The sequence below is a fragment of the Lolium perenne genome, chromosome 1 (genome assembly GCF_019359855.2).
Source record: "Lolium perenne isolate Kyuss_39 chromosome 1, Kyuss_2.0, whole genome shotgun sequence".
Classification (NCBI taxonomy): Eukaryota; Viridiplantae; Streptophyta; class Magnoliopsida; order Poales; family Poaceae; genus Lolium; species Lolium perenne.
The window spans coordinates 139427397-139441674 of record NC_067244.2 but is presented as its reverse complement, the minus strand read 5'-3'; positions in this window follow the sequence as shown (position 1 = coordinate 139441674).

The following is a 14278-nucleotide window of genomic DNA, read 5'->3' as shown; positions in this document are numbered from 1 at the left end:
ACGCGTTTGGAAACGTCATCCGTAAGACATACTTTAATTTTTCGCCTTCAGGTGATATTAGTATCACGCCTGCTCCAGCTCCTTCTAACCTCTTGGACCCGTCAAAGTTCATAGTCCAGGTTCTCGATAAATCTGGGGGTCCTGTATTTTGTAGCTCCATCCACTTTGCAATGAAATCTGGTAAAATTTGTGACTTTATTGCCTTTCTTTTTTCATACGTGATGTCCCGAGGGGAAAGTTCTATTCCCCAAAGGGAGACACGACCCGTAGCTTCTGGATTGTTTAGTATGTTGGATAAAGGCACCTCATTGACCACTATTATCGGGTGTGCCGAAAAATAATGGCGCAATTTCCTTGCTATTGTGAATACTCCGTATGCTAACTTCTGGTACTGCGGGTACCGCTGTTTTGAAGGTGATAAAACTTCACTGATGAAGTATACCGGCCTTTGCACTCCATGGAGCTTTCCTTCATCTTCTCTTTCGACAACAAGTGCTGTGCTGACCACCTGAGGTGTGGCTGCGATGTATAATAGGAGAGGTTCCTTCTCTTTAGGCGCCACCAATATTGGTGGTGTCGAAATTGTGTGCTTGAGATCCTCGAAAGCTCTATCTGCCTCTTCGTTCCATTGGAATTTTTCTCCTTGTTTAATCAAAGCGTAGAACGGTAACGCCTTTTCTCCCAACCTGGCGACGAACCTGCTTAAAGCTGCGACTCGCCCAGTTAACTGCTGTATTTCTTTCAACTTTGTTGGCTTCCTCATTGTTATGATAGCTTGAATTTTTTCTGGATTAGCTTCAATCCCTCTTGCTGAAACTAAGAACCCGAGAAGTTCTCCTGCAGGGACGCCGAAAGAACATTTCGTCGGGTTCAATTTGAGGCAGAACTTGTCAAGGTTGTCGAAAGTTTCCTTTAGATCCTCGATCAACGTTGTCCCCTTTTTTGACGTTATGACGACATCATCAATGTATACTTGTACGTTTCTCCCAATCTGTGTTGCCAGGCATTTCTGCATAATCCGCTGATATGTTGCTCCCGCGTTTTTCAAACCAAAAGGCATTGTTCTGTAGCAAAACATGCCGTAAGGTGTTATGAACGTTGTTTTACTTCATCTTCTTCTTTTAGTCTAATCTGGTTATAACCAGAATATGCATCCAGGAAGGAAAGACGTTCGCATCCTGCCGTGGAGTCGATAATTTGATTGATCCTCGGGAGGGGAAAGTGATCCTTTGGATAGTGTTTATTGAGACACGTGAAGTCGACGCACATGCGAAGGACTTTCATGTTTTTCTTCGGCACCAGCACTGGGTTAGCTACCCACGTGGCCTCTGTATGTAGTTCTTTGATAAAACCAGCTTCTCTAAGTCGATCTATCTCTGACAGCATAGCTTTGCGGTTTGGTTCCGAAAAACGCCGCAAAGGTTATTTGATTGGTCTCGCAATTGGATCCAAGTTTAAGTGGTGCTCGGCAAGTTCCCTGGGTACTCCTGGCATGTCGGCTGGACACCATGCGAAGATTTTCCAGTGCTCACGGAGGAACTCGACAAGCACGCTTTCCTATGCGAGGTCCATGTTTGTTGCGATGGACGTCGTTTTCTTCGGATCTGTCGGGTGGATCTGCACCTCCTTGAAATCTTTCGTAGTGTTAAAGGTTGATTCTTTGTTAGGTCTCCCGTCATCTGGCAGCACATCATAATCGGTCATAAGTCTTGACGCCATGTATTCAGCTTGCATCCCGAAAGTTTCTGATAGTCGATGGAAATCTCTGTCGCACTTATCAGCTAACGCGAAACTTCCTTTGACTGTAATTGATCCCTTAGGTCCTGGTAGCCTCCATAGCAAATACGTGTAATGTGGTACCGCCATGAACCTGGCATACGCTGGTCGTCCCAACAAGGCGTGATACTGCGACGGGAAATCCACGACTTCGAACTCCAGCCTTTCTATTCTGTAATTTTCTCGGGTCCCAAACTGAACGTCGAGATTGATCTTCCCCAACGGATAACTTGGCTTTTCTGGTGTGATACCATGAAAACGTGTATCAGTTGGTTTCAAGTTTGCTAGGTATATGTTCATCTTCTTTAGCGTATCTGCGTACATAAGGTTTAAACTGCTGCCTCCATCTATGAATACTCGAGAAACATCGAATCCTGCGATCACTGCTGGTAAGATAAGTGCTGACTGCCCTAGTCGAGGAACTTGCTGCGGATGATCCGCAATTGTGAAGCCAATGTCCTGCCCTGACCAATTTAGGTACTCAATCGTTGGTGGAGGCATCTTTTCTGCCATGAACACTTGTCGCGAAATCACTTTCTGAGCTCTGTTGGATGGCCTTCCCTTCTGAATCATTGAGACCGATCCGTTGGAGTTGGGATCAATGTATGGGGGTGGTTGTGGTGCTGCCGCTATTCTGAGTTGGTGTTGGTTTTCTTCCGTAATTGCGGGAGGAGGTGGCAAGTGGATCTCGCTCCTAGGTCCTTGAGGATTTCTATTTGTCACCTGCGCATTGGCTTGCCCTGCAAACCTTAGCATTGCCTGAAAATTTCGGCAATCCTTCTGCAGGTGTCCTGGACTGTCTCTTCCCATTATTGTCGACATAAAAATGCATCTGACATGGCCCGTTCATCATATCCTCGGGAGACACAAAAGGTCTCTGAAACCTTGGTCCACTATTTTGCCTGTTATTTCGGGGATCATCTCTATTGTCGCCACGCTGATCGTTGCCTCTTTGATAGTCGTCTCTATTGCTTCCTCCACTGTTTCCTCGAAAGCCAGCCGAAATTTGGCCAGGAGCATCGTAACTCGAGAACTGTCGAGAAAAACGTCGTCTATTTTGAAAATTTCGATTGCGGTCTTCCTCTGGCGACCTATGTCGCTTATTGTGGACATCATCCTCTCCATCTGCCCTCCTCTTTGCTATCTCCATTAACGCGGATACTGTCTTTGGGTTGGTTCTTCCCAAATCCTCGACGAAATCTCCCCGTCGAATTCCTGCCACGAATGCATCTATTGCTCTCTCGTGAGATATGTTTTCTGCCGAGTTTTTGATGATGTTCCATCTCTGGATGTACTTTCTCATTGAATCATCATGCTTTTGTCGACATGACCTTAGCTCCTCTAGTGATGCGGGTTTCTTGCAAGTGGACCGGAAGTTCTTGACGAATATATCCTCAAAGTCATCCCAACTGTCAATGGAACCCGAAGGAAGCTTTTTTATCCAAGATCGTGCAGCTCCACTCAGGTGTACTTGAATGCTTTGCATAGCTGTTGCCCTGGTTCCGCCTATCAGTTTCACTGTCTCGAGATAATCGACTAGCCAATCCTCAGGATCTTGCAGGCCATCGAATTTTTTGAAATTATCGGGTAACATAAACCCTGAAGGCACCCGAGTTTTTTGGACCCTCCTTGTAAAGCATGGTAACCCACACATATCTTCTTTGGCTATGTCTGGAGACTGCCGATGCTCCCTTCTATTTTGTCGTGCTCTGTCTACCCTTGCTTGAATTTCTGTGTCTCTTGCTCCGCTTGTTCTCTCGGGACCTGGTGCTGCTGCAGTAGGTCGTGGACTATTTTATCTTACCGATCCTTCGGGAGGTGAGTTTACGAACGCCGCTCCCATGGCTCCTACTCCTGCAATAGTCATGTTGTATATTGCTTCTCTTGGATCTCCGGCAGGTCGTTTGGATGCAAGGATGAAGGCTTGCGTCGCCATGTACCCAGCTTCTGGCGTCTTAGGGATAATGTTCCCCCTTGTGTCTATCGACATAAAGGACATGTCGAGGTTTTAAACTAGATTTTCCCTCTCAGCTTCAGGTATGTTGTTTAGTCGAGACCTTGCCCTATTGCAAGCTTCTCTGTGACTACTTCCCGAAGTACCTGATTGTCGACTCAGCTCCGCTCTGCGCCTACTTGATGCTGATGCTGCTTCTTGCCTCTTGTCCAAGGCTAGTTCGAGCGAGCCTATATTGATATGCTTGTAACTCCTCAGGTGTCGCTGTTACAGTCATCGGCTCTGTACCATTGATAGCTCTGTTGACTCGATCCCATACTGCCTGTGGAAATTGCACCATCTCTCGCGTCCTTGTGCCGATATATTTTGTTCCCAGACCTCGCGTGAGATCTGCAGGGTCGACAAACGGATTTCCCGCCTCGTCGAAGTTCTCTGATGTCTGCTCCTGACGTCGGCTTGTTTCTCCGATTGCATAGATCTGATGATGCTTTATTTTTTGAATTTTGTCGAGATTGGTGACACCGTCGTATAGATCGGCGAAGACCTTTCCGACAGTGGTGGATTTGTCGATGAAGTCGAAACTATCGACACTGTCAGAATCGCTGCTTATATTGGAGTCCGCAGACGACTCGAAGGACATGTCGCTGAAGATCTTGGCGAGTTTTTCACTTGCCCTGGTGCTGATGAAGCGTGGCGATGAAGTCTCCTCGTCGCCTGACTCGATTGATGATGTCGAGCTCGAAAAATCGGGATCGATCGGTGATAATCCCGACGAGATCGGAATTTCGAGACGATACGCTCCTTCTTTCTCGATGCGAAAGTGGAACCTTCCGAATGTCATCTCCATGGGCTCCTCCAGATACGCATATGCATCCAAACGGGAGGGCGGGTGAGGAACAAAATCGACTAGACCAGTTTCGATCTATTTACCTCTGTCCATCGCGTTGCTCGAAGTTGATGAAGTCGACGATCTTGAACGTGCCATCGAGATCAGCTCCTTGACACCTCTAATTCCCACAGACGGCGCCAATTGACAAGGGATTAACTTATCAATGCCTACGTATTGTAGACTAGGGTTTAGTTAGAAGTAGAGGGCAAGTAGATCTCGAAGGTTTCAGCCGAAAGTACTCGACGATTATGAAAACTAGAGTTGCGTGAACAATGAATCGATTGCTATCTTTGTCCCTCGACTCCCCCTTATATAGGAGGTGGAGCCGAGGGATTCGTAATACACAAGTTTACAGAGTCCGGGAGGGTTTCCAACCCGTCCCGTAAGATTACAAGTAGTATTCCTAATACAGCTCTAGCTTTCCTTGATAACAACTTGGGCTTCCGAATCTTCTTATTCATCGAGTCGTGGGCCTTAAGCAAACCCCGGGTACTATCTTCGGCAGGACCATTGGGGATGCCTATGTCACCAGGGACATGATCTTGAAGTAGGTATTGGTGGATTGCCACGAGAGCAGTTAACTAGTACCTGATCTGTCAGATGAACTAGCCCCAATTACTGATATCCCTGTACAATATATGATCGAATGATTAAAAATATAAGATCAACTCGAAGAAGTTGTGTTGATTCGAAGAAATGTTGTTAAAATTATTAAGTTGGAGATTTTACCCGATTCTCCGATTCAAGCAAAATCTCAGGGGCTACTGACATAGGCATCCCCAATGGGCCTGCCAGAAAAGGTACCCGGGATTTACTGAAGGCCCACGACCCAAATAATATGAAGACTCCGAAGCCCAATTTGTATTTAGGAAAGATAGAGTTGTATTAGGAAATATAGAGACATGTAAATCTACGGGTAAGACTCAGAGAGACTCCCGAAATATGTAACCGTGTGTAATACGAAACCCTCGGCTCCGCCTCCTATATAAGGGGGAGTCGAGGGACGAAGAAGATCATCGATTCATTGTCAACAGAACCCTAGTTTTCTATTCGTCGAGTACTTTTCGGCTGAAACCCTCGAGATCTACTTGCCCTCTACTTCCAACTAAACCCTAGTCTACAACTCGTAGGCATTTATAAGTTAATCCTTTATCACCAAGTGCAAAGCTCTACAAGAGCAAGGCACCATTACATTTTACTTTATGCCTAATGGTCCTATCCCAAGTTTTTACCTTACAAGCTTCATTGAATTTCTATTTATCAAAGTTTACTTTTGATTCATGATTCGCTTGGTGTAGAGAATGGAGTAGTACAAGAGTATCAACCTTAGCTTAGAGAGCTATAAGTTAGTTAGCACCCCTCATAACTAGTTGCTAGTACTAAACTAAAATTGACTACTCTAGATGGGAACTTGTGAAAACCAATGACTTTGAAAATCTTGGAATGATGAGTCATTCTATTGAAAGATTTTGAAGGTGAATATGACTTGTGAATGACTTGTTGAAATTTACCAAAAACTGATGGTTGGGTTCGGATGCGATACCATTCCAATTCTTGAGTATCCCCACAATACCTGAATCTGGGTAGGGCTTAACTGAAAACTTATGTATTTTAGTATGGGTTCCCTCTGAACAAGCGTCATAGGGGTTATGCCGAGGCTACCTCCGTTGAAAGTGAAATGACATGAAATGAGGTGAATGTACGACCCAAGCCCTGTGCAGTTCCCAGGTTGACGGTTGGTCTTCACTGGGAGGCCAAGCTCATGGGGAGAGGTGCCTATACTAGGGTATGTAAATGAAAGGTTAGGATTGGTAGTTCGCGCACTGAGTGTGATAAATCAGGGCCAGTTACCCCTGACGGACTATTGCAATTATTGTGGCACAAGTGTACGACCTCTGCAGAGTGTAAACCTATTCGAATAGCCGCGTCCGCGGTCATGGACAGTTGGAAAGGCCATACTGTTCCATCATCACAACTTTTCCAAAATATGAATGGTGACTCTTGACTTTTGACTTGAAAGTGAAATGTTACTTTGGCTTTGAATCACAACTGAGTTGTGGGAATGACACTAATGTTCCCACTTGAGTTAAGTTAGGAAAATGAAGAGTCTTTGTTTACTAAAGTGCTTATGAAATAAAACTGGCTTTATGCAAATGAAGCTAGAGCTTAGCACCCCCTTACCATAGTTGATAGTACTTACATTAGTATTAGTTTGCGAGTACTTTAAAGTACTCATGGATTTGTCCCTGACTATTCCAATGGCCAGACTATGAAGAGGAGTATCCGAACCAGGAAGAAGGACAGCAGGACGTCTACGACAACTAGGACCACTCCTGACGTCAACCGTTGCCTGTGGAACAGATGGACCGCAACTGCTATTTCGCTTTTGCTATGTGATTGTAATAGGATCTCTAGATCCTCTATGTTGTATTAAGACTGGATCATGTGATCCTTTGTTGTAAGACTATTATGTGTTGTAATGAATGATGTGTTGTGATATCAATCTATTATGTCTCGCAAAAACAATATTCCCGGTATTGCGAGGAATGGCATAATAGGCATCTGGACTTAAAAAAAATCCGGGTGTTGACAAAAAGGCAAGGAAGAAAGGAGCAGTCTTCCATGAGACCATGACTCCGCTGGTTTCTGCGGCCAGGGGTCATCATCATGGGGCGAAAGTGCTCCCCATCCCCGACCTCCGCGCAACACCGGCGGCGCTCCTCCCCGCCTTTCGCTAACCACAAGCACCCTCCTGCACCACCAGCTCCCTCCATGGTTCCCTGCACCATCGGGAATATACTGTCCCACCCTCTCCTGTCCTCCCACGTCGACATCTTCAGCGGGAGTGCCGCCACTCCCTCGCCCTTGGCGTACGTCCGACCTGCGTGACTTCGTCGGTGGCAAAGGCCAAGTTGATGCGGTTCACATGAGGCAAATTGATAGGTCCGTGCTCGTGCAGCGGCGGTCTTCGATGCGTGACCCGGCCCTCCCCGATTGACCTTCCCCGCTATGGCGCCTCCCCTCGCAGTGCTGCTGCTACTCAGTCCTCAGAAACAGGCGGCTAGCGATACCTAATGTAGAAGCCGCACCTGCCGGCGCTGCTGACAAGGGATTAACTTGTCAATGCCTATGGATTGTAGGCTAGGGTTTAGTTAGAAGTAGAGGGTAAGTAGATCTCGAAGGTTTCAGCCGAAAAGTACTCGACGATTGTGAAAACTAGGGTTTGCAGACAATGATTCAGTTGATTCTTTTTGTCCCTCGACTCCCCCTTATATATGAGGTGAAGCCGAGGGATTCGTGCTATACAAGTTTACAGAGTCCGGGACGGTTTCTAACTCGTCCCGCCAGATTACAAACAACAATTTCTATTACAACTCTATCTTTCCTTAGTAAATCTTGGGCTCCCGAATCTTCTTATTCTTCGGGTATTGGGCCTCCAGTAAACCCCGGGTACCATCTTCGGCAGGCCCATTTGGGATGCCTATGTCAGTAGCCCCCGAGATTTTGCTTGAATCGTAGAGTCAGGGAAAATCTCCATTGTTTATTTTTACTCGAAAGCTTTAACCTTTTATATTTCTTCACATAAAATTCTATCTTGTACAGGGATACTGGTAATTGGGGCTAGTTCATCTGACGGATCAGGTACTAGTTAACTGCTCTAGTGGCAATCCGCAAAAACCTACTTCAAAATCACGTCCCCGGACATGATCTCGGGATACTGGTGTAAACGTCGACAGGTGCCGCTTAAGGTCTTACCATTCTGTCGAGTCCCAGTCAAATTTATCGGGTACCTAACGCGTCCGTTAGGATTTTTCTTCGTATCTGTTGATACGGATAAAAGTAGCAGAGCGCAGTCTTTGGCGATGCCACGCCCAGCAGAACGGATCTGGGGTCTTACCTTCGCAAATTTTGCGGCATTCAGAAATTGATCGCAACTTCGGCGTTCTGAGAATATATTGTCGAGTGCTTTTCCGGCTGTTGGAATGGCACATTTTATCGAGTCATATATGACTTATATTGTTCTCCCGATGGGAGTATATGTAGAGTTAATTATAACTCGAAATATACTCTCTTGTTTTTCTATTTTTGTTAATTTCATCGGGCACGCGAACAGCGTTCCCGATGGGAGTAGCCCCCGAGGCTACAACCAAGAACTTGTGCTTGGTTGTAGGCTCAACATTTTAGTCCACCTTGTCGCTATATTTTCATTACTTCCCAATATGATCTCTTTCTTCTTCTCTCTTTTTTTTTTTTTTTATCTCTCGGGTGCGCGAACAGCGCTCCCGATGGGAGTAGCCCCCGAGGCTACAGCCAAGGACTTGTGCTTGGTTGTAGGCTGCCGCAATTTCTATATTTATCATACTCGAAAGTTTACTTTTTTCTGAAGTAGCCCCCGAGCATTTGGGCAAAAACTTGTATTTGACCAAAGGTTCCCGAGGTATTGAATAATTCTTTCTGTCGCCGTTTTTCTTGTCGACATACTTCCCTTAATCAAATTTACTTCATCCTCCTCGAATAGTCGTGATTTTTCTGCCCTGTGGGTCCATTGCTTCGACTACGTTGACACGTCGTGCAAGTAGTGGACACACGTCCTCCGCTTTTCCTGGCGCACGTACGGTAACGCCTATTTCAGTAAAAATACTCTTTTGCCCTTGTGTCTAGAAGATCCATCCTCACCACACGATTTCTTCATCCAACGGCAGACTGCTTCACCCGAATCTTATATAAACCCTTCTTCAACCTTCGTTCACCCCCTCGCTTGCGCCGCTCACCTGTTCCTCCTCGCAAAACTTCCCCTGCGCCCAACTCTCTCCAATCTTCCGTACGTACATACATTGCTCTGCCCACTGCCGTTGATGCCACCGCGCACGCGTCTGACTCGCCACAGCACGCCGGAATCCAAGATGGCCGCCGAGGATCTTGAGTGGGAGAGATCCAAAATCTCCAATCAAGACATCAACACGCTGAAGAGGCTCGGCCTCATGACGAAGGAGGACGCCATCCGCTTTCCTAGCGAAGAAAGCTACCCCAAGCCTCCAATGGAGTATCGGGTTAGTTTTGTTGATCACCTGATCCGCGGCCTTTCAACCCCAATCCACGATTTCCTCCGCGGCCTTCTTTTTGTTTACGGGATTCAACTGCACCAGTTGACTCCCAATTCCATCCTTCACATTTCTATTTTTATCACACTTTGCGAATGCTTCCTCGGAATCACTCCCAATTGGGCTCTGTGGAAGCGCATTTTCTGCCTCCGCCGTAATGGCTCCCACAACGTCACTTATAACATAGGTGGCGTTGTTATCTGTGTTCGGACTGATGTCGATTATTTCGACGTCAAGTTTCCTGATTCTGTCCAAGGATGGCGCAAAAAGTGGCTCTACATCCACGAAGAAAGCGCCAATTCTGTGGAGCACAACATAGTTCCTTTTGACGGAAGTGCCAGGATTCAGCGTCGCCGTTCCTGGGATGCCGAAGCTTCTGAAGAAGAGAAAAAGGCGACAGAGGCGCTCATGGCTCGTATCCGTCATCTTCAAAACACTCGAGGCAAAGAGCTATCTGGTGTTCAAATTACTGCCTACTTCCTTAGGATTAGAGTGCAGCCTCTTCAGGCTCGCAAAAATCCCCTTTGGACGTATTCTGGTGAAAATGACGCCAACAGAATCTCCAGTGATCTTTCTGTAAAGGACTTGGAAAAATTGGTTCGAAGAATTTCTCGATTAGGCAAGAAGGATCCTATTCCCTCCTCCTGTCGAGTGGAACCATACAGTGCTTCCAATCCTCTTCCCGAGGTATTTTCTCTTCTCAAAGTTTTATCTTGTTTTGAATTGTTCCTCGTATCTTATTTGCAGTGGTATCTCACTTATTCTCTTTTGTCACTATTTCTTTGTAGAATCATCCTACTATGGCTTCCCTTCCTCCTCTTCCTGAGGATGGAGAGGTCGAAGAAAGAGCCGTTGTCGATGATGTCAACCAGGAGACCCCCTCTTTTGTGAATGAACCCGCAGATTCTCGAAAATCTGCGGGATCTACTGAGAAGGATGCTGCCTCTGAAGATACAACATCAGCACAATCTCCTCCTCCTGCTGTTTCTCCGAAGAGCAAAAGGAAAAGGAGCAATGCCGAAGATTCCGGGACCTCGAAACCCGAAGAAACTGCTCCTGCACCTCGAAAAGCAGCTTATGATCCATACATCGAGAGTATCATCAGCTCGTAGGTTCCTTGCTCTTTTCCTTTTTTATTTGAAGAATTTTATTTTGCCTTGCTTTTATGCTGCCACTATTTTGTCACAGTGATGATGAAGAAACACCAACTTTAGATGTGGCTGCTCGAACGAGCACGTCACATACTTTAGTTATTTCAGAAAAACCAGTTGAAGGGGAGGAATCGTCGCCTCCTCAGCAAAATGTTGATACATCTACTCCTTCGAGCCCCCGTGCCCCTTCACCAAAAAGGGCACGGATTGAAAATATTTTTGATCCTGCCCCTCAGTTGGGCAGTTCGTCGCCCCCTCTCCTAGATGATGTAAGTTTGTCGACATCTATATTTTCTTTATTTTGTTTCTTCACATCTTTTTTTTTTTTTTTTTTTTTTTTTTTATGCCGATGTTTCTCTTTTACCGTGTTCACGTTGAACAGCCTATGATCAAGGATCTTCTCCGCATCGGTTCCCAATTTATTGGGTACCGTGAATATGCTAATAGAGCCGAAGGTAACGACTTTCATACTTGTCGTTTTTCCTTAATTTGTCACTCCTGTTACTTGCCGCGATTTTTTGATCTTTCTTCTCTCTTTTTTCCATATCTCGACAGAGAAACTTGCAGAGGCTAACGAACGCGCCGACGCACTGGCTCAAAAACTTGAGCAAAGTGAGGCGGCTCGCAAGAAAGCTGAACTCGCTGCTAGCAAAGCCAAGGTCGAAGCTGATGAAGCTAAGGCGAAAGCTGGCTGGTGTCGAGGAACTGCGAAGAAACTTGAGGAGGCGACAGCTGCCTTGGATGAGCACAAAGCTGCACAAGCTTCTCGTGACGAAGGAATCCTCAAGCGTTTGAAGTCGCAAAGTCGACGTACTCTGAGTAATATTATCAATCCCTTTTATTTTACTGCACTTCCTGTTTCTTGGTTGTTGGTGATGTCTTGTCTCGTGTGGCAGCCCAAACAAACCAGGATTTTGATCTGGATAATCCTGTCAACGATCCTCTCCTTGACGCACTTTCTCTTGGAGTTTCACGGGCGCGAAATTCGTGAAGGCGTGGCAAATGCTAACGCAGGATTGTCAGCGTTGTTCCCTTATTTCTTCCCGAAGAAAGAAGAACCCGCAACTTTCCTTAACCTCGCCAAGATGTTTAATGCTTCGGAAGACCTGGGATTGAAGATGCGTCAGGAGAATATGAAGGTTGCTGTCGAGAGTACTGTTGCCCTGGTTGCTGACAGCCAACAGACGCTTGATTGGATGAAGGTTGGCGACACCAGTCAGATAGAGCAGTCAAGATGGAGGTCGCTGATCAAGGCGGCCAAGCCCAACACGAAGAAGATCTTGGCGTATCTGGGGATCAAGCCAGCTTCAACTCCTAGCTCCTCGAGGCCGGAGGTCTAGTTGCATGCCTCTGTTTTTCTTTCTGTTTCTTTTGCTTCGTCGCCAAAGTAGTCATTTTGCGACACGTACTTTCTTAACTCCACCGTAATGCCCTTGTAATTATTCCAAGAGATTAATGAAGACTTCTATCTTTGCTTGTTATTTGATGTTGTCTTGTTTATTTTTCAGTTGATATTTGATAACTATACTCCATCTTCTCGCTCCTTCCAATGTTTCGCCTTCTTCTTCCCGCGAGGAAAGCTTTTGGTGATACCGCTCCTGTCGACGATACCTTGTCGCAAGAACTGGATGAACTTCGGCAACAACTTCAGTATGCGAAGAAGCAAACACTTGTGATGATGGAGCAATCTCGTAAGTCATCTGAAGCCGAAAAAATTGCTCTTCAACAAGCTCGCGAGGCCGTAGCTGCTAAGGAAATTGCTGCTTCCGATGCTGAAAAGGCGACTATTCGAGAAAATTTCATGCTCGAATTAATGAATGAAGCCAGTGCAGATATGTCGGGTATGTCTATTTCATCCTCTGATATCTTCCATCTTCATGCTACTGTCTTTTAAAGGTTTCCACTTCTTTGTTTTGATAGGTGCCTTTACTGATGCTGCTGCCGAGGAAGAGAGGGTGAATGCTAGAACAACCCTCCTTGTTAATCTCTCCTTGGACCATGGTTCTTTGTTTTGGGCTACCCCGGAAAGGACCCGCCAAATTGTCAGATTTCAAGATCGCGCCTCGCAAACTCGCGATTTCCTCGACTTCTGTACCAAGACCTTGTCCATGGTTTACAACTCCATGTTTCCTCGCAACGTCCAACCAAAAACTCTTCCTGAATTGATGGAAAGGTTCAAGGATGCTCGCAGTATCCATGATTTTGTCAAAGCTCAACTAGTAGCTGGTGCGTATTTGCTCTTATCATGCTCCAAATCTCGCCACTCGAAGCTTGACCTTACCCAGGTTGTCGAGAAGGTTCACCAAAAAGTAAAACGGCGGAGAGTTGGTGTTGACAGGATTAACACGAAGGTTACGCCTATAGCCGAAGAAATGATTGAGGACCTACTTCGGATGGATGCCGACTTTTTTGCCGATGGCCATTATGCCGATTTTCTTGGTGCTGCTCCTGAGGAAAACAGGGTTACTCTTGATGACATATTGAATCAAGACTAGTTAGTTTCTTCTTGTAGATATTTCTTCTTTGTAATCCATGACTATATTGTAAAGCAATCATTATATTTCTCTGTTTGTTTAGCCCCCGAGTGTTTCGGTGACTCTTTACTATATTTGTATACTTGCGAGGTTTTGAACCAAGGCATTTATATATTTAAGGCGAATATGAGCCCCCAAGCTTTTTATTGAGCACTATTTTGTATTTTTGTTGACTCACGAGGTATTTGAATACCAAGGCAAGTTTTTCCTTTTGTCGATGAACTATATTGAAATTCGTCGGAGCGAAGACTTTGGTCATGTCGATAAGGAAGAAAAGTTATATTGTCACTATCTTTATTATATTGCAGCACCGCGAGCCCGCCTCATTAAAAACCTTCTCCGGCCCCACTCGGTGCCCCGAAAAAGGAAAAGAGTGCGTCTGAAAACTCGCGGGCGTTTCAGTACATTGAAGCTTTACAAAGACTATATTTTGACTCTAGGCGTAAAACGCCTAAGTTGCGCCACGTTCCAGGGGTTTGGCTCCTCCACCCCTGTCTTCTTGTCCTTTATTCTGTATGCTCCTCCTCCAATTACTTCCGTGACAATGTAAGGGCCAAGCCATGGTGACTCGAGTTTTTCATGACTTTTTTGCGTGAGCCGAAGAACTAGGTCTCCCACCTGAAAAGATCTTGGCCGCAAACGTCGACTGTGGTAATTCTTCAAATCCTGTTGATATTTGGTTACCCGAGATAATACTTCATCTCGAGCTTCATCAAGTGCGTCGACGTCGTCTTCTAGCACTCTTCTCGACGTTTCTTCATCATATTCAGCGACACGTGGAGAGTTGTGCTCTATCTCGATTGGTAGTACTGCCTCTGCTCCATGAACCAGGAAAAACGGAGTTTCTGCGTTGCTTTGTGTTTGGTGTTGTT